At 50.8% G+C, this 21,006-nt stretch overlaps 1 protein-coding gene across 5 annotated transcripts in view; it reads left to right on the top strand.

The window, feature by feature from the left end:
* The window catches only part of PDE1C (phosphodiesterase 1C), a 454,332-nt gene that overhangs the window by 111,124 nt on the left and 322,202 nt on the right, over window positions 1-21,006 (top strand). The window lies entirely within an intron of this gene.

Below are 21,006 nucleotides of genomic sequence, written 5' to 3'. Positions count from 1 at the left end.
ATGTGGGTGATTAGCAAAACAGAGAGACTCGGGTTTTATAGCTCTTCTGGGAATAGGTTGGCAGTGGGCGGGGGAGGGCTTGGAGTTTCAGCTGCTTGAGATGGTTGCTTTTGATAGATTCCTAAGAAGAAAGGAAAGATGTTGTTTTGATATTTTTCCAAGTTAGATTGAAGGGCGTGTGTTTGGCTTTCTGGGGGAGCCGGTGTCTCCTGAGGGAATTTCACTGGCAGGGGAGGGCTTGCTGGAAGCATGGCGTTGACGGTGGGGTCTTAGACCCCTCTCCAGGGCAGCCGTGCTTGGCAGCGGACAACTCCTGGCAGGGGCCTCTGAGAGCTCTGCCTTCCCCTCTCTCCTCTGTGTAGGTGTGCACACACGTGCATGCACACACACTCATACATGTACACACGTGCGCATGTCCACACACATGCATACCCAGACCCACACACAACACATTCAGGTTCGCCCACTCTGGATGGATTTCCCTGAGCAGTGCTGTCTTTGATGAGTAGTGGAGAAAAAGTCAGGATCTTTCTCTCTCCATCCATCTTTCAAGAAAATAGCGCTTATTCACTGCTTTTGGAAAATGGTGATGCTGGCGAAGGGAGCCCTCGGCTTTCTGGTTTCGTTTTAAAGTCGCGGGGAGGGGGGAGGGTTTTCCCTTGCTCTCGCGGAAGGTCTGGTAGAGACGATTTGTTTGTTCCTGCCTGGCACCGACACGCAAAGTTTTGTGTCTTTTCATGAATGTACAGAGGACCCAGGTTTCCCGGACCTGTCGGTGCAAGTGAGGCCATGGTAGCAAGTCAGACGCCACTGGCATTTGTCCCCACCTGCACCACAGAGGACTTTCGGGCCCCTCGGCGTCTCACGGTGGATTCTGGAGGTGTCCCCGGGGGACCGTCACACGTACACAGCCACTTCTTTGTTCTCTTTCCACTGCGGCGACGACAGCGGCCCCCACTCAGATGCGTCCCCGGAGCCCAGTCCCGGGCAGACCCCCCGACGCACGCGCGGTGGTCTCGTTTCGCCGGCGCGCAGGTCCCTTGTGAGTCCCCTGTCCCCCTCCTGTCTCACGCCCTTTCCCCCGTCCCCCTATATTTTCTCGGTAGCGAGCTGCCTGCGTTTTCCAAATGGATCGCGCTCATGCGTCTCCCCGGGATGGTGTTCTTGGGGTTGTCTGCTCGGGACGTTTCTTTGTTCGCGTTAAAAAGATCAGATGCCACCTCACGCAGGAGCCCTTCCCTGATGCTGTGTCCTCCTGCTCTCCCGGGGGACACTTCCTCTCCCGGGTGCTCGTGCGTGTGTGTGTGTGTGTGTGTGGCCTTCACTGTGCATCGTTGCCCTTTATTGTACACTGCATCTCCGCACGTCTGTGACCTCAGCGTCCAGCTCAGTGCCTGGCACGTGGCTCGTGCTACAGAAATGTTTGTTTGAGAGACACAGAAGCCATCTTTACACAGCCCTGTGAGTGAGCAGGAGCAGAGGTTGTTGGCTCCGTTTTGCAGATGAGGAAACTGAGGGTCAGAGAGGCTGCGCACTAGGCGCTGACCTCCAGCAGGTGCGTGACGGACGCAGGTCGCAGGCGCCTCCGTCTCTCAGGGCAAAGGCCGCGGCTGCTGCTCCTGAGCTGAGCTGCATCCTGGCCCTCCACGCACCCTTCCTGTCCCCAGCTGCATAAACTCAATAGTCTCTTAAACGTCTTTGGAAATTCATCAGTTTAAGAGAAATGAGAAAATAGTGAAAGGAACAGCCCGTTATAAACAGATTCTCTTTCTTCCTCTGGGGTTTCATTCACGGCGAAGCATTTGCATGAAGAATGGCAGCTGTGTTCCCTGGATGCCTGGGGAACGCTGACGGATCGTCCGTGGGGCTTCGGTAAAGGCCAGTCTGGCCACGGACGGCACAGGAAGGCTATTTACAGAAGCAGCAAAAGGGATCTTAGAATAAGATTACCAATAAGGTGGTCCTAAGGACTGTATGTAAATGAGGCTTCGGAGAGCCTGGATTACTAGGTTTTTGGAAATGTAAATTCTACTTCTGGAGATGACCTTGAACCTCACTTCATAATGGATGTGGATGGCCACGCCATAGGTCCTTGCAGACGTTAAACATCATTCCCTCAAAGGCACATCATCTCCCGCCAAGACTCTTGCAACAGCCCCAGCTGACCCTTCCCACCCCAAGCCAGAATGATCTTTGGAGAACACAATGCTGAGTTTACCTTACCTTACCTTACCTATGCTTGACGCCCTTCGACGGCTTCCAATCTCCCGTGTTGCTCAGAGCGTGGTCCGTGGACAGGTACCCGCGCATTGTCAGTAAGCCACGAGAAAGGACACGGATTGACAGCGGGCACTTAGAAATGTTTACAGTAACTGGAAGAATAAGTCTATGTCTGTTACATCTAATAGCAAACAATTTTGGGCTTCCATATTTCAGGTCTTTTAAGTTTTTAGCAATCCATTGTTATCGTAGTTTACAAAAGTGTCAGCCCATGACGCATGGGAAATTGGTGGTTTGAGCAGCACTGGCTCGCAGGCCCTGAAGGTTCTGGCCCTGTGCGCCTCCCTAGATTTCTTTCTTTTCTTTCTTTTATTTGGGGGGGGGGTCCTCTCACATCCTCCTCTGCATTCATCCTCCCGCCACGTGGAGCTCTGCAGACGCTGTCCCCTCCGCCTGGACCGCCCCCTCCCTGCCCGTCCTCACCATGGAGTTAATTCCTGTCTGTCCTTCGGCTCTCGGCTCACATGTCAATGTGACAAAGAAGTCCCCTTTCTTCTTTTCTCCTTCAGATTAGCTAGGTATATACTGTCCTCGTCCCTGCTTCTTCTTCTTCAAAGTACTTTACAAAACTGTCGTCAAATAATTAATCGTATAGTTCATTGTTTACAGCCTGTTTTCCTGCTCGACTGTGCCTGCTTTGTGGTTTGCGCCCCGTCAGCCGGGCTCTTGCCCAGTGTGCCATGCACAGAGTACAAGCTCAACACATAGTTACCGGCTGAGCGAGTGAAGAATCAGTTGGAAACTGTGCTCTGTACATTGTTTATAGGATTATATTAGCTGTGATCTTAGAACAAGAGAGTAGTTCCCAAAGAGTAGGCATGAAAAAGAGGAAGAGACACACACAGGTCATCTGTGCAGCACGCAATTAGATCATCACCCCCGAATTGCTGGAATTTGCCAAAAACATTCATGATCCTTTAGTATCCCGGCTCTATAGAGAAATACAAAATGACATCATCCCGGGAGACCTCCTTAGCCATCGATTGGCTTTTCTTTACAACCCGGGGCTGAGTCCCGATTGATACAAGCAACCAGATGAGGTCTCAGCTAAAAGAACTTCGCTTCGATGGCAGAGTGGGATGAGGAGAGTAGTAAGTGACAGACCCGGAGAGGTGACTGTGGCTCCCCTTTGTGAGCAACACAAGGAGGTCAGACTTCGTCTTAACAGCAAGTGGGGACTGCACCAGTTTAAAGGACGTAGGGTAGAGAATGGAGAACGGAGAAAGGACAAGAGGTTATGAACATGTTGATCAGGTTTTTATTTTATGAATATTTAATTAGGTCGGTGGTTTAGTGTGTGTATCACCCTCTCTGGGCCAGGCATCTCCTCTGCGTAGGTGCTGGGGAGAGAGCGTTCACGAGACATGGGAGAAACTAGAGGCGGGAGAGCAGTTGGATGTGGCTTCCGCAATCCCAGAGGGAGCGCGGCGGCTGGAACAGGAGACTGGGATCATCCTGGGAGCGAGGGGCTGGAGAGAGGCAGACGGACTACAGGGAGAATTGATAGGAGTTGGCGATGGATTTGATTTGGGAGCCGAGGGAGCAGGATGAAGGACGATGGGTGGACAGCCGGGCAGGCGATGGTGCCTTTCCCGGAGCTGAAGCTCCAGGCTGCTCATGCTGTGTTGAGATTGGGCCAACCCCACCTCAAGGGTGCAGGCCGCGGTGGCATGCAGGCGCCATGCGAGGCTTGGTCCTGGGCTATCTGACTGAGGCCTAGGTCTGCCTGGACGGTGGATGTGCCCGCTGCAGGTGGGGGACTGAAGAAGTATATCCAGCCGTGAGGGGCTGGGGACGGCAGGGGCCAGGGGACAGAAATAGGTGATGGGGAATCTGCTGCCAAAGTTTAAAGAATTTAGCATTAGTGTGTGTATGTGTGTGTGTGTGTGTGTTGATAATCCGTCATCTTCTTTATCTGCATCATGCTTCACTAAAGCTCTTGACTTAATCTGGCTTGACTCGTACAAATGTCACCATCTGGCACTGGGTCATGTGCCTTTTCAATCAAAGAAGCAGAATGATTCCACTCAGAAGTGCAAGTCCATGTCCGCATGCCTTCGTGGTATGTTGCAGCCAAACCCAAATCAATCTTTGTGTTATTTTTTAAGTAAAAAGCTTATTTGGATTAACTATGAAATGAATTTCATGCAGGAAAAGGTCTCATGGTTTCAAGGGCTTTACTCTGCCCTGATTTATGAAAACAAACCCCGGGCTGGATGTGCTTATGGGGGTCTTGGGACCTGTTGCTTCAGAGATGAGTGGGAGGAGGATGTGGCTATAGCATCAGCATCATCCGTCATCATTGTTGCGCATTTTATTAATGGCCCTCCCGGCCCTGGGAAGACAGCGCTGACATGTGGTTTTGTAGAAAGTGGGGAGTGAGAGCCCACAGCAAGGTTTCTCAAGGTGCGGTCTGTGGGCCGTCCCCGTCAGAATCCCCGGGGAAGGGAGCTCGGATTCGGAGTCATTTGGTCTGAGGTGGACGTAGGGCACTCCACTTTTAACAGGCTCACTCCCCAGGGGATTCTGACATGCACCCAATTTGAGAGCCTCTCCTAAAAGCCCATGTTTTTTGAGTCAGACACACCCACTTCCTGGGTGTGTGTAGCCCAGGGTCACTGCTCCCTCTTAGCCTTGGGTGTGTCATCTATAAAATGAGGATAGTAGCAGTGCCTGCCCCATAGATAGGTGGTTGAAAGCATTCAATAAAGTGCTCACCGCAGAGCTTGGCAGGCAGTAAGTGCCCTGTAAATGAGAGCTATTGTGTCATTATTCAGCTCTGCCGCCCGGCTGGCAGACCTGGGGCCACTCATCTGTCCTAATACAAAGCTATAGATAGAATTTTAACATGCCGTGCGCACGGCGGGGTGACAGCTTATGTGCGCTTGACTTCTAAAAGCCTGTGTACCCTCCTTTTTCTCTCTTTTATGTATATATTTAAAATTCTCCAAATTTATCTTTCCCATGCATATTCTTTATTCAACACTCTACCTGGCTGCAAGCTTTTATCTTGCACACCGTTTAGGATTGTATACATAATACCAAAGAGACTGTGCTTTACAACTGACTTAAGGGATTGCCGAAGGCGATCCGTGAGCACATGTGAATTTTGCCTTCTGAGCTAACTTTGGAACCTCTCCCCCACAGGAGGTGTGACTCCACTCTACTTAAGACACGATGATTGACTTATTTTTGTGCCTGGATTTTTTTTTCACATCTGCAAAGTTGAGACAATCTCATGGGCTGCGTGTTGGGGAGGGGGCGGCAGGATCCATAAAATGGCAGTATGGAAGGCACTTGGTTCTTAAAAAGAAAAAAGTTGAAATTAGTTTAAAGTAGGATCGATGACTGGTGTGTAAGGGGCCTCTCTCCTTGCCCCCGACATCCCATGTAGCCGCTTAGAGCACTGGCGGCGTTTTCCACGGTTCATGTGAAGCTTGGACTTCATTGCCAAGCAGATTCTGTGGTTAGACGCCTGCTTCTGTGTGGTCGAATTTACCCCCCTCAGGCGAGAGGGGACACCCGCCGTGGTTCTCCCAGCCCGATTTTGTAGTGTTTAGAACCACCATCTTCAGTGAAAACAATCTAGATTTTTTTTTTTTTTTTTTTTGCCTAAGAACCGTAGAACCTTAGGATCTGGAAGGATTCTCTCTGCCATAGTTGAATTTGCTCCATAGCATCTCTAATAAGTTGTCCAGACCCTGCTTGGACGATTCCAGTGATGGAGGGGAACGTGTTCTCTCTCCTAAGGTGGCCCACTGTCTTCTAACCATCTTCGACTGTTGGACGCCTTCTTTATAACATTATGTAAAACGTTTGACTCCCAAGAGCTTCCACCTGTTGTCCCCTTACAACATCTGTCCAGTCCCTGAACTGGATGTCAGCCCTTCGTATATTTGAAGACTGTGGCTACTGCTCTTCCTTACCACAAACGACTCTGCTGAGACCCCCCACCCAACATGTCTCATGCCCGTTCTTCGCCTATGCACAGAACAAAAGGAAACTTTTCGCAAAGTCTTTTCCTTCCACGTGTCGGTGACGTTTTGCCCACCAGTGTGGTGAGAAGTTGTTTCTGGTGCAGAATGTGGGACAGAGAGGTTTGCTGCAGCAGAGGGCCCGGCCGGGCTGTTCGATGAGACGTAGTAGTGGTTCTTTGTGGAGGTTGCATTTTAGCTTTTTTTTAAAGTCTGACCTGTCCTTCTAGGTCTCTGCAGAGCTCACTGCCTCTGGAGGGTCGCTGTCACTCTGTCGTGTTCTCTGGCTTAGTATCTCTGTAACTCGCCGGGCAGGCTTTCTTCCAGGTTCTGGGAAATCCCAAGCTGTCGTTTCAATTTTCATGCTGTTCTCATTCTCCGTATGTTCCTCTCGACTCCCCCGCTAGACTCTAAGGCCATTTAAGGCCGGGATTCCAGCTCGTACATGTAAGTATTTCTAGCTCAGTGATTTTCACATTCTTGGTGTTCAATGACCATGATACTGATTTGAAGAGGATTTGGTCTTCTCTTCACCCCTAAATTCCCTCTCTTGGGGACCTCATCCATTGCAGTAGTTTCTGGATGGAGTCCTTTATTGTCTATATAGAACTTCGGACCCATATGTCCCATTCCAACGGATCTCTCTACGTAGACGCCTCACAGGCACCTCACATGCAACATGTACGGTGTTGACCAGTTATTCTTTACGCCCTCCCCTGGGCCACCCAAGCCCGTTCTGTGTGGCAAGGTGTCTTACCTTGACAGCCAGTCTTTGTCTGTGCCCACAGCGTATATTCGGTTATTTACTGAGGTGAGTCAATCCAACTTTGGAAATGTCTGTGAAATGCACCCCTTCCTGTCTGTTCCCACTGTCATGTCTCCCTGGGGACCCTTAACACTACTCCAGGCCGACCTGCCTGAGCGGACCTGCTAGGTGATAGGTGGACCTATTACCTGTACGATAAAGTTAATTCACCGACTTAACAAATGGTTCTTGAGAGCTTACCATGTGAGTCCCTGCTCTGGGCAGTGCAGACACAATAATGCACAGGACCAAAGTCCCTGTCTTTGTAGCACTGACATTGTGGTTGGAAAGACAGGCAATTCATAAAAAGTTCCTGAGCTTGGCCAACAAGGTCCTAATGCTCCAGCCCTCATTGGTCTGCTCCTCCCTCTCCCACAGCATCTCTGCTGGTCATTGCCAAACACGCCACACTCGGAGAGCCTCTTGGTCTTTGCACATGCTGACCCCTTTCTTCATTTTTAACTCCTACTCCTCTTTGAAAGGTTCGGGGGTCACCTGTTCTGTGGAGCCTCCGTTGACTTTCTCAAGGAGGTCGTTCACTCCTTCTGCATCTTCACAATACCAACCTGCATTTCTGCCGTTGAAGCTGTGAGGCTATGATGATCTGTTTAGATGACTTTCTCCCTCAGTGACTGCTTCTTGAAGGCATGCACTGTGTTTTATTTATCTCCTCAGCTTCAGGGCATAGAGTTGTGCTTGGCACAGAGAAGGCACCCAATACATTTAATAAAATTATAGCCATCATCTATTGACATCGTAAATGCGACCTGTGCATTGTGACAAGAAGTTGTTCATATGAGTTATTTCATTTTGTTCGCATAACAGTGTAATGAAGTAGACGCTATTCTTAAACCCATTTACACCTGAGGAAGCTGAGGTTTTGAGAAGTTGACATGTCCGAGGTCACACAGCTGGTGATTAGGAGAGCCGGGGTTGAAGGCCCATCTCTTGTTCTTCACAAACATGCCTCCCTGCCTCTTGCAATAGATATTTCTTGAATGTGTCAATGAAAGGACTTCATAAGAGTCACAGATTTCCATGTTCCTACACCTTCGTGCGGGCTCACTTTCGCTGAGTGCTTCTTCTCTGTGTTCCAAGAAGATTCTAAATACATAAATGCAGTACGGCCAATAGCTAATTAGGGTTGTGTTCCCTGCAGGAGCATCTGAACACCTGTGCTTTCTTGGCATTATCTAGCCGGCCTTGGAGGCAGGGAGAGTGGACACCCCACCCCTCTGTGTGACAGAGCCCTCCCTTCACCGTGAACATAAGAGTCAATGTTTGATGCACTTGGGAGAGAACGTGGAGCCCAAACTGCTCAGTAGGTTGTCACTGGCTGGAATTAGGCGCTCTCCAGGGAGCAGAGGACAGGGCGGGAGGGGATGGTGGTGGCAGGAGGAAGCGGAATGGGCTGGGCCCAACGGGGACAGCACGTGACAGTAGACAGCGACGTTTCCAGAAATACTGCCTTTTTCACAAATGGACGTAGGACCCGCTAAGTGAGAAATTTAACGTCCAGGGGACCAGCATCCACAGGCAGCCCGTGCGTTTCCTCCCTGGGGAGCACACTTGGCAAAGGAGGGACCACGGCCTTTGGGGTCCCTCGGACCTGGGCCGGGTCCCGCCCTGTCACACACTGGTTGTGCAAGCCTGGCCCTGTCGCGCGCGGTGAGGGGGAAGACGCCTGCCTTGCAGGGCTCTCCCGTGACTCCGTGAGCCGACACGTGCAGAGCGCCCGCCCTGCCCCCGTGGCAAGCTGTGTCCCCGGGGCTCGCTCTCCAGCGGGGCGCTCCATGTGAGAAGCCCCCTGACCCGCACGAGTGCACCTGGCGCGATTAGGGAGTGCATTGAAAAATGTACGCTTTTAATGGCTCCTCCTGTCGAGTGTGACCGGCTGAGGCGGCTCCCTTCCGCCTGGGAGCACGGCTCACTTCCACTTCCGCCTGGGAGCACCGCTCACTTCCGCCTGGGAGCACAGCTCACTTCCGCCTGGGAGCACCGCTCACTTCCGCCTGGGAGGACCGCTCACTTCCGCCTGGGAGGACAGCTCACTTCCGCTTGGGAGCACCCCGGCCCTCGGTACTGTGAAAGGTCCCGGCCGTTATCAGCACAGCTTCCGGGCTAGTGCTGGCGTCCCGCCTGGCCCGTGACCGACACATGCCTCTGCCCGGCCTTCCTTTTTTGTTAGTCACCGTGAACTCGGTGCCATTGACTTCTGCTCTCAGCTTCCTTAAAACATGTCTTTGCCAAAAGCCCTCTGTGAACTCTTAATCGTTTTGGGAATCCTGGGTTTGGTGATTTTCGGACATAAACGTGAACCGTGTGGGAGAGCCTGTTTAACATGCAGATTCCTGGGGGACCCTCCCTCCCCTCAGAAAGTTGGATCCAGAAGGTCCGGGTGGAAATGTGCATGTTGGCAAGCTTCTGGGGTAATTCCGGTGCAGGAGGGAGGAGGATGCACTGAGAAATGTGCGCCTGCTTCCATGAACAACAGTTTAACCCTCACGGTCTGACAATTCACGAGATGGTTCTCCATCTATGTGTTTATGGAAGCAAAGGTTAGTTTTGGGGAACCACGTCTAACGTGCCTCCAAGTGTTGGTTAACGGTCCTAGGCACTGGTGACATTCAGAGAGGAACCTTAAAATTGAGACGGTCTTCACAATGGGTCCTTCTGTGTTTTAGGTCCAGCAAAATTGTCAACCTTCTCCTGTCTGATGTCCTACAGGGTCTCGTCTGTATCTCTTTCATAATGCCAGCGTCTTTTAACAGTCTTTGCGTTCCCATGTTTATTTGTGGAAGGAAAGGATGCAAGGTTTGCTCACTTTTGCCTATCCCGTGTCTTTAGCTGAGGTCTGTTTAGTGGGTGACTGAGAGATCAGAGTATCTGAGCCCCATCTTTGAGCATTCCCAGGAGAACACCACGCTGGGGGTGACGTTTGATGGATGGATGGGAGCGTTTCCCAGTGGCATATGTTACAAACACCGTATCCATCAGGTTGCTTTACAGTGGAACAGCCAGAGCTTTTAAGGTGCCGGCGTGCCCCTTGGGGTGAGGAGGGAGTTTGGGAGATTCGCCAGCGTTATCTGACAAGGTCCCCTCCCTGTGGGGGACTGTCTGGTAGTGCTGGTGTTCCGCAGAGTGCTCATTGGAAGACAGCGGCCCAGGCTGAGGGAGCTGGCGATTAGGGGGAAATAGTAAACCACCACGAAGGAAAGAGAATGAAGGCTGATTCTTTTCCAGGTTCATGGTCGGGTGCACAGACGCCTGCTCAGGATGCTAGGCTAGGCCAGGTCGGCGCAGTGGGCTCGGGAACACCCCGAGTGCTCGGAGGCCGGCTCTCGTGTGTGATTTTGGCCACACTGCCTTCGAGGGCGCCGAGGCACTCAGAGCTGGCCTGGGCGCTTGCCTCGTTCCTCATTGTGCTTGTCCAGCGGCTAGGTCCTCGATTGCCTCTGCGCTCCGTCCTCCGACACCCCGTGTCTGCTTATCCATGTCCTTCTCCTTTCTCATCTCTGCACGAAGGCAAAACGCAGCAATCATTCATTCATTCATTCATTCCACAAATCGGGTGTGGCGGGTACTGCCTCGAATCCTGCTTCCGGGCCTCTCTCTTCTACGTTTCCATCATTGTCAGAACGTCGAAGGCGCTCGTGAGAGCAGGAAGGTGATGTTGTCTTGCCTTCGTAGAGGGAGCGTATCTCATAGTAGCTTTTGTAAAATCTGTCTCCTTGGAAACCCACTGACACATAAATCCTCATCTCTAAAGGCTTTTGTGATGTGCTTCATTCTACAGCTGGTTCGGAAACCCTCGTGTCTAAGAGTTTTTCTTGATCGAGAATACCAAAACCTTCTTGTCCTCTTTCTCGTTGTCTGTATGTCCCAGGTTTCTGTGTGCGTGTGTGTGTGTGTGTGTGTGTGTGTGTGTGTGTGGCCTAGGAAAGAAGGTGACAAAGAAAACTAACACTGATTCCAGACTAATAGCTCAATAGACTTTGCTCTTCCCAGCTTACTCTCCAACGCATGTCCCATTAATACCCCCTCCTCCCACCCACCATTACAGTCAGAGAAACTCAGACTTGGATAAATGACTTCCGTCAGGAAAGACAGGATTCGAACCCCGGTCTGCTGACTCTGACTTCCAGCTGACCGTTGGAAGGACTCCCATCTCACCGCCCCGACCGCAGCATCCGTGAGGACCCAGCTCTCCTTCAGATCTGTGCGATGGGGGATGGGGGGGGCTTTGTTTTGCTGTTTCTGGTGTGCAGTTTGAACCATTTAAGTCCACCCAGAGCCAGTTCCCATGACAGGTCAAGGAAAGTGTGAATCATTGAAAACCACAGAGAATTTCCACATCTCATTATAAACTAGTGCCGTCAGCTTCCTCCTGCTAGAAAACATCACCCCAGGCTGCTGATCGGTACAGGGCTCCGAGGACTAGTCTGAGCATTCCCCCCTCTCCCTGCCTTGCAGACAGTGTGTGTGTGTGTGTGTGTGTGTGTGTGTGTGTGTGTGTGTGTGTGTGAAGCCCGGAAGACAGGCACTGTCTGTGTGTGGAGCTGCTTTTACAGCGTTCATTTGTAAAAAGCTCTTTTTCTCAGAGCCATTTGTCTAAAAAATGCATATGTTTATTGTGCAAGAGTGTAGTGCTTATGTGATCCGTGCCAGACCCACTCTCCCTCCTCATAATTGCCCCACCCCAATCTGCCTCAGAGACGGTCTCTCTCTGGTTGTCCACCAGGGGTAACTAGCTTGTGTCAGGCACCCTAGGAAGCCAAGACCTTGAGTCATCCGTCACCGTCTCTCCAAATCTCACCCTCATATGACTCTTGTATCCTTCCGTCTGACTCAGTGGCTCTCTTCTCTCCTTTCCCCTAAATCTTCCCTGATGGCCATTCTTATTTCCCCGAAATAACAGAAGAAGTCAGGAGAGGACGTCCACAAGCTCCCAGCGCCGCATCCTCCGCCTTTCCCGTGTCCGTGTTCACATTCCGTTTCCCTCGCGCGCTCTCTCCTGGCACAGGGGGTAGACACTGTGGCCGAGGTCACCATCTGCACGTGTGCGGTGGACCTGGCCGCCTCTCCCCTTCTCAGGAGCTTTCCTTACAATGATTCCTTCTCCCTGGCATCGCGGAGTTTTCTTTTTCAACTGGATCATTCTCACCAGCATGTGAACATGTTCCGACAGTTTCTGTCTTAAAAAAGAAAGAAATTCTGTACGGGCATAAAATGGTCCTCCGGCGATTGCCCCATTTCTTTGATCTCCTTCGTGGAAAGATTTCTCAGCACAGGTTTTGTAGGTGCTGACTCAGTCTCCGCTCTTCAGCCTGTATCAGTCACACATCCAGACACAGCTCCAGGAGCAATGCTTTTGGCCAGGTCACCCATGACCTCCACTTTGGCCAAGTTCAGCAGCCACCGCGTTGACCCCCAGCGGCATTCGACAGAGTTGCTCCGCCCCCTCTGTAACACCTCCCTTCGCTTGGCTTTGGGATTCTCACTTTAGTTCTCCTTCAGTGGAGCCGCCTCCTAAGTCCCCTGTGCTGCCTCGGGGTTGAGTCTTTGCATCTCTTTCTCGATCTGCCTTTGCCTGGGAAGCGGGCTCATTCGGCCCATGCCTTTGAATGCCAGGGGTATGCTGACCACGGTCGTTTGAAATTCTCCCCCGAATTCTAGACTCACATACCTCATTGCCGATTTGGCATGAGCACTTGAGTGTCTAACGGGGCATCTTAGAAAGAACGTAGCCGAGCCAAGCTAGTCCTCCCTCGCCGATCTACTGTTCCTCCCGTCTTTTCTACTCGGTTAATGGCATCTCCTTTCTCGTAGTTATTTGGGCCAAATGCTTTACGGTCATCCTTGACCTGTCTCTTTCCCTGTCTTACCTATCCAACCAACCAGCTACCTGTAATCCCGACTCTGATCACTTCTCACTACCTCCAGCTCGGCCCTTTGACCGAGCCGCCGTTTTTCTTCGACGGAACCATTGCAGTAATTTTTTTTTAAAACTGGTCTCCCTGCTTCCGCCCAACAACTCTTAAAGCATCTTCACACAGCATCCAGAATGAGCCTGTCAAAACGTATGTCAGATCATACCTCTCCTCGGCTAGGCTACTCTGGCGGCCTTCCTGCGTCTAGAGGGCCCTGCTTGCTCTCGGTCCCAGTTGTCTGACTCAGCTCGGGACTCAAGGGCCTCCTGCCTGGTTTTCGAAGGGATTTTGCCCTCACTGCCTGTCCCGCCCCCGCCCTGACGATCTCTGTATTCCGGCCTCTGCTCAGAGTGTTTCCTCATCAGAGACTTACCTGACCACACTGTTTAACATAGCGCTTTCTCACTCTCTATCCTTTTAGCCCTGCTTTGTTTTTCGTCATAGTAAATAATGCCGTCTGACGTATTAAATATATATTTGCTCGTCCTCTGCCTCCAATCTTCCAGAACCGTGTCTTGTCTTCTTGTTCGCTGTGGAATCCTGAGCACTGAGCACAGTGTCTGGCACATATGCTGTACTTAACCTAGATAATCCATTACCGTAAAGCATTCTTTAAAGCATTGTGAATTATTTTAGGCCCACAAAGCATAGTGAATAATATAGCGAATGTCCACATACCCATCGCACATTTTTTCTCCCTCTTTAATTCCCCCCTTCCACTTCCACCCCTGACCTGTGGATGTTGCCGCTTCCCCGTAAGAACTGGGTCCCTTAAGGTGGGGCATCTCCTTCCACATGCTCGCGGCGTGTGGTCCAGGCCCTGGGGCACAAACCCAGGACGTTCTGCGTGTTAAGCAGATGTGCTAACCACTACACTATGGAGCCAACCCCCACCCATCATCACCCATTTAAAGGAATAAAATGCTACTCTGTCAGGATGGGATAAGTCATGCTGCTACAACAAACACCTCTCAAGTCTAAGTGGCTTAAAACAAACAAACAAACAAACAAACAAAAAACAGTCTTACCTCTCTCTCATGCTGCACGTCCATACATGAGATGGCTGAGAACATCCTTGTCACTGACAGACAGTGGCAAAGGGAAAGCAAAATTCCAGTTTCAGACTTGTACAGGTTTCTACCTACAAGTGACACTTGGACATACATTTACTTGGCGGAAGGAAATCACACACGCTGCCTTAGTTTAAAGGGGTGGGGAATTCTCAGTGTGTATCTAGAGGAGGTGAACTCAGATGTTTGTGAATAGACCTAGTGACTGTCACATTTACACATAAAGTTAACGCTCTCCGTGGACCCCTTCCTGGTCTCATTTCTTTCCCTGTCTCTAGAGAACATTACTGTACTTAATTTGGTGATATTTCGTTGTACTGTTAATTTTCATATCCTTGATTATTAGGTTGAACATCTTTTAATGTTTATTAACCATTTTGGTTCCCTCTTTTGTGAGTTGCCTGTTTATATTTTATCCAATTTTAAAAATGATTGCACTGTTTGTGGCTTTGTATTGATTTGTATATTTTACATACTAGTACTTTATTGGTTACATGAGTTATAAATACATTCTTCTGCTTATATTGAACTTTATTTATGGAATCCTTTGAAACAGAAGTTTTTAAAGACTTCATTTACTTTTCCATCTTCATCTGAGGTTTGTGGGATTTTTTTTTTTTTTTTTGCATTTTGACTAAGAAATCCTTTCTTACCCCGAGGAAATAACATTTTCTTTTGAAAGTTTTGCCTTTTGTGTTTAGGTCATTATTCTGCCTGGAGTTGAAAGTTGTAAAGGGTGTGAATTAGGACTTTATTTTTCTCCAGTATGGATAATGAACAGTTCTAAGCATTCGCGATGCCTTTTTCTGTTATGTATCGAGTTTCCACATAGCAAACATTTCAGGACTCTTTCTTCTGTTCCATTAGTCTGTGTGTCTATTCCTGGGCCAGTAAAAATATTTTCTTAATGGTTTCGTAATTAAGTGCTAATGTCTGACAGAATGAGAATTCTTCTTCCTCCTACCTCTGTGCTTTAAGATTGCTTTGGCTGTTTTTGGACCATTGTTCTGCCTTAAAAATTTTAGAACGAGCTTGTCAAATTCCATGAAGAACCTTGTTGGAATTTTGATTTATTTGTTCAGCAACAGTTATATATCACTTATTAGGTACAGGCACTGTTATAAATGCTTTGCAAATACTTATACAGTTGAAACGCACACTTTTATCAGGAGAGAACTGACATCTTTATGCTATCAAGTCCTCCCATTCACGAACATGGCAAAGATTTGACCTTAATAACGCTTCATAAAAATTTATAATTTTCTCTATAATGGTCTTTTTAAGTTTATTTTATTTATTTTATTTTTATTATGATGACATTGGTTAATGAAATCCAGTAAGTTTCAGGTGTACAATTTAACAGTGAGGTATATACATATCGCATTGTGTGTTCACCACCCATAGCTGGATTTCTTTCTGTTACCACATATTTGACCCCTTTGACCTCATCTACATGCCCCTCCCCCATCTCCCTCACCTTCAGGTAACCACTAGTTTATTGTCCAGGTCCATGAGTCTCTGTATGTTTGTCCCGTTCGTTTGTTGCTTTTAGGTTTACATCCCACGCGTGAGTGATGGCATGTGGTTTTCGACCTTTTCTGTCTGGCTTTTTTCACTTAGCATGAATGTCTCAGGGTCCATCCATGTTGTCACAAATGGCATATTTCATCTCTTCTTATGGCTGAGTAGTATTCCATTGTATATATGTGCCACAGCTTCTTTATTCAATCATCCATCTTAGGGCACTTCGATGGCTTCCATGTCCTGGCCACTATGAATAATGCCACTATGAACATTGGTATGCAAATATCTTTTTAGATATATGCTTTCAATTCTTTGGGGTAAAAACCCAGTAGAGGGCATACTGGTTTTGATGTTTTAGCTCAATCTGTTCCATGGAACTTTGTAAATTTATATTGCTGTTGTAGAAGATAGTCATTTGACAAATGACATGTCTGATTTGTACATTGCCGGTGTAAAGCAATGCAACATAGAGCTTTATTGTTAACCCTAAATCTGACAACTTTACTTGACTCTTATTAATTCTAATTATTTGCCTGTGGTTGAACAGAAGTGATTATAGTGGCTGTGCTTATTTCATTCCTGACTTTAAAAGGAATCTTCATTTTTCACCACTAAGAAGAACGTTTGCTGTGTCTTATAGATTTTCTTGATCAGATTAAGAAAATTTTCTTTTTAGTTTGCTAAGAGATTTTTTTTTTCTTGTAAATTTTATTTTTTAAATTGACATAGAATTTTTTTTTCTGGTGTACCGTTCTGGAGATTTTAACACAGGCTTAGATTCATGTAAGCACCATCTTAGAGGGGGTATAGAACTGCTCCGTCACCCCAGAAAAATCCCTCACACTTTCCTTTTACAGTCAGACCCTCTCCTCGCCCCTCACCTCTGGCCACTACCCATCTGTTCTCTGTCATTATAATTTTCTTCTTTTCAAGAATGCTGCGGGAATGGAATCAGACAGTGTGCAACTTGAGACGGGCTTTTTCACTCAGAATGCCCATGAGACCCACCCACATCGCATGTATCTGCGGCTCCCTCCTTTCCACGGCTCAGCGGTACCCCCCCCCCCCCCCCCCCGTATGGATGAACCGCAGTCTGTTTGTCCAGTCACCCACTGAAGCACATTTGGGTCGTTTCCAGTTTTTGATGATTACGAATAGAGCTGCATGACTGTTTGTACGCAGCTTTTTGTGTCACATACGTTTCTGTTTCTTTAGGATAAATACCTGTGGTAAGTGTACGTGTAATTTTATAGAAGTTTGAGAGTTTTAGTTGTTCTGCATCTTCATCAGCACTTGGAATTGTCAAATTTTTTAATTTTAGCCATCCTGCTCATGCTAGCATACTGATTTCTCAGTATGCTAAATTATGGTATTAATAGGCTCTCATATTATTCTTACGCTTCTGCGATAAGCACAATTTGCTTAAGCCACATACTTAAAAACACGTTTTTGCTTTCGGTTCGGTAACTGGTGTAGGCTCTGGTGTTTATTTACTATTAGTTCACCCACGTTCATATTCATGTTATTAACATCATAAAAATATTACATTTTTTTTCCATGCTGTCTCTCAATGTGTTTCTCTTTTTAAATAATTAAACTCACACGCTGGCTTTAAGATTTACCGAGCTCCTGTGAAGTGGTAAGCCGGCCTTCCTACCGGATAAAAACTGGGCTCTAAGTCCAGTGGAAGTGCGCTAAACTGGAAGACAGCCGTACAGGGAGGGCTGTTAGTGGTCGCTCGAGGCCTCTTCCGACATCGATTTTCAAGTAACTCGGTGGCCTGTTCTCTCCTGGGCTGAGCAAAGTGTGGAACCTGGGAGTCCAGAGTCCCGGGTCTTTCCCCGCCTGTGACTGGCTCTGCACAGGGGCGGTGTCAGTGACTCAAGCTGGAAACGGCGGACCAGGTTCATGCGAGGTGGCAGTGACCATTTCCCGTGATGGCTAGAATGTCACCTCATGAATGCGGTTGAGCCAGGAAGGACCGGCCGAGTGATTTCAGCCAGGTCCCTCTCCCTCCCTGAACCGCAGTGTCCAGGGGCAGGCGCTGAGCTTCTAGGTCTTTAAGTCCGTCGTGCCTTTTAACCCCACTTGGGCATACGTGGGCTCATTGTCTGAAAGGAAGCGGGGCGGCCGGCCTCGGGGATCTGGAGGAGCTGCTAACGAGGCAGGCCAGCACGGGCGGGGCCGGACGGCCGCCTCGGAAGCGTTCTAATTGGCATCTTCCATGGAAGAGCAAATTAAGTGCTCGGATTTCCTCCCTGTGTTCCTTTTCCCTCGGCTCCCGTTGCCCTGGCTGGAGCCGAGACAGAACTGAGCTGCCACTTTGGGGCCGTCGCCATGGTTGTCAGGGGCTCCCAGGGAGACCTCTGCAGAATCTGAGTCTTCCCTTCAACGTGGACGATGGCCGCCTTGAGAGCCACCAGGGAGGGTCCAGAAGCTTCCACGTAGCAACGGTTTCCCTCCCAGGACCTGACGGGCTTACGGAGGAACGTACTTTTCACCCGCTCTGGGGAGGCTTCTGAGCCGCGGCCCTTTCCCCTCCCTCTTCCCGCCAGTCTTTAAGCTTGGACTTCAGAGAGTCGCCCGGCGAGGGACGCTCCTTGGAGATCCTTCACTCATTGCCTTCGCCTACAGTTGAAAAAGTGATTCCGATGCAAAAGGAAGTTGAGACGACTGGCCTAGGTCCTCTAGTTCTGATCACCTGTGGTTGTGCCGAGAACACCTGTATGCCCGGGCCAGACCTGCCTTCAAGTGTTTGGGTGGCTCTCTTCCCCAGTCCGGGCCTCGTATTCTGCCAATGCCTGGGATGGTTTCGAGACAGTTTATTGATTGCCAATGTCTTTTCCAGCTGGGTTGGTCTAGAGATCTGTGACTACGTCTCTGCCAGTAGGATTGTGAAGACCTTGATGTGGGACTGCTCAGAGTTACCCCAAGGAATGTTAGAGGGCTGATGGTGAGAGCAAGGGCTTTGGAGACAAGAAGGGCAGCCGGTGGCGGCTTAGTGTTTCCAAGGTGGGCTTGGAAGTTGGCATCACATCCCGTCAGCTGGCCTCAGCTTCCGCTGCTGTCTCGGGAGCTCATTTCAAGATGCCTTGGAATGCGAACTCTGTTCGCCCCTCAAGAGGGAAAGGCGAGCCCCCAGTGGCAGGGTGATCACCTAGGGCACAGAGTGGCGTCACTGTTGCGAGGCAGTGGGGCGGCTCGGGAGAGCCAGGGCCAGAGAGGAAGAGTGGCACAGACTGCTAGGAGCCCTTGCCCGGCTGAGGGTGACCCTGGAGAGTCCTCCACTCGGTGACAGAGGCGGGGCATGGAGCGGAGCCATGCGGGCTGCTCATGCCGAGTCCTGCTCTGCTCCGTGGTCAGGGCAGAAGCACTGAGTCATCCACCGAGGCCGGGGAGCTGGGACGGAGGCCCCCGTGGCCGCTGGCTGAGGAGTCACGGGGCTGTCCTGACAAAGGCCACCAGCTCTGGGATTTATTCCTCCTGCATTTGCGTTTTCAGGGCTGCAAGTTTTGTCCCTCCCCAGATTAAATTGAAGCCCTAATGTGATGGTGGTTTTGAAGTAGGGCCTTTGGGAGGTCATTAGGCCATGAGAGTGTAGCCCCACGATGAGATCAGGGTCCTTATTAGAAGTGACAACCCTGAGAGGTACGTATTGTGACTTAATTGTGCACGTGAGGAAAGTGGCTCAGAGAGGTTTGTGAGTACAGCAGCGGAGCCAGGGTTCCAGGTCAGGTCTGCGGGACGCAGACGCCTGCGGGTTTCCTCCCCGCCACGGCGAGAGCTGGCGTCGAGAAGGCAGGAGCAGCATCGCAGAGGGACTCATTCCCCAGGGGCGGCTGCCTTCGGGTCCCGATGCACCGGTGGGGCATTCATCAGTTGGGAAAAGGGGTGAAGGATATGAAAATCAAGGGAAGGGCGTGAATGAGGGCCTGGGGTAAGAAAGTTTCCAGAGTGGGACCTGCCTGGAGACGGGGGGGCACGCAGGGGCGTGTAGGGGCGTGTAGGGGCGTGCAGGGCGAGATGACGCTGGAGCCACTTCCGGTAGGGAAGGCCTTGGGGAAAGACAGACGACTTTATAAGATAGGACCAGATGGATGACTGAAAGACAGCAACATACATCCGGGAGTTCATGGGTGATGTTTGAGGAGGCCGTTGAGCCAGGCGCTGCCTCAGTTCCGGGGGTACGGAGACTAGGACTGCTGAGAGCTGCCCCCAGCGGGCTTATGCCCACTCACGCCTTGTGTCTGGTGTTTGCAATGGACAAGTGTGGTGATCCCAGATACCGACAGGTGCCCGAGATGGGCCGGCGGGCAGGAGAGGCCTCGGGGGACACGCCATTCGGGTTGAGACCTTTACGGCGAGATCTGTAAGAGGCAGGGCAGGCCAGCGGTTAAGAGCAAGGCCCTGGAACGAGACCGCCCTCGTGTGAAGCCGGCTCCGCCACTGACCAGCTACGTGGCTGGCCTCGGGCCGGTCACTTAACCTCTCTGTGCCTCAGTCACCTCATCTGTGAAGTGGGGGTGACGAAAGGGGGTTGTCGGGGTCAGCGCGGGTAAAGCGCTCAGACGGGCACCTGGCGTGTGGAAGGCCCATGAGGGGGCCACGACTACTGGGATCCCTAAGGGCGCTAGGGGACCCTGGGAGGATGCTGGGGTCGTCTACGCGCGGGACCCCAGATGCGTGCCAGCGTCTCAGGTGGGCAGCAGGAAGGAAGTAGGCCTGGCGAGAGCAGCAGGGATCCACGAGGCCGCGGTGGGACGTTCCCTAAGGAATCCAGGTCCTCGACTTTCAAACGCTGTGCTCGCCACGCCGAACACACCTGCCTCCCACCTGCGACTCCCACGCGGTCCCCGAACTTCCACCCGGCTTAGAAGGCCAGTCGCCAAGCTGAGAGCGAGCCCTCCCCTGGTCAGGAGCAAGCCCGTTGCTTCTAGATGGAAGAGGAGGGTTCTGAGCAGTGTGGCCTGTCTCCACCCGGGGCCCCTGCGACTTCACGACCCGTGTCCTCCTCCCATTCACCAGCCCTTCACTGCGCAGCCCGCACGCGCCAGGCCCCGTGCTGGGCCGGAGCGAAATAGCACGTGAAGTCGCGGGCTCTGCTGCGACGAGCTCAGCCCGGGCGGCACCTGAGTCCCTCGCCCCAGGGCCCGCTGTCCTGTGCCTGCTTTATTTATTCATCGCGTTGGATCTGTTCGGCCCGCGGCCACTTGGCGACGATGATGCCCCGAGTGATGCTGCTGCACGGCGCACCCCCGGGCCGTGTTTGGGAGGCGCATGCGCCGATGCGAACTTGTCCCACGCTCAGAGCACTGCACGGAGCTTGGGTTCCAAAGAGAGCTGCTCTCGTTAGTCCTGGCCGTGACCGTGACTTCTTAGCTGGGATCCGAGGAGCTCCGTTCGTTTTGGGCTTCGGCCCCCCC

Source organism: Rousettus aegyptiacus, unplaced genomic scaffold (genome assembly GCF_014176215.1).
Source record: "Rousettus aegyptiacus isolate mRouAeg1 unplaced genomic scaffold, mRouAeg1.p scaffold_m13_p_13, whole genome shotgun sequence".
Lineage (NCBI taxonomy): Eukaryota > Metazoa > Chordata > Mammalia > Chiroptera > Pteropodidae > Rousettus > Rousettus aegyptiacus.
This window is presented reverse-complemented; position numbering and strand designations above follow the sequence as displayed.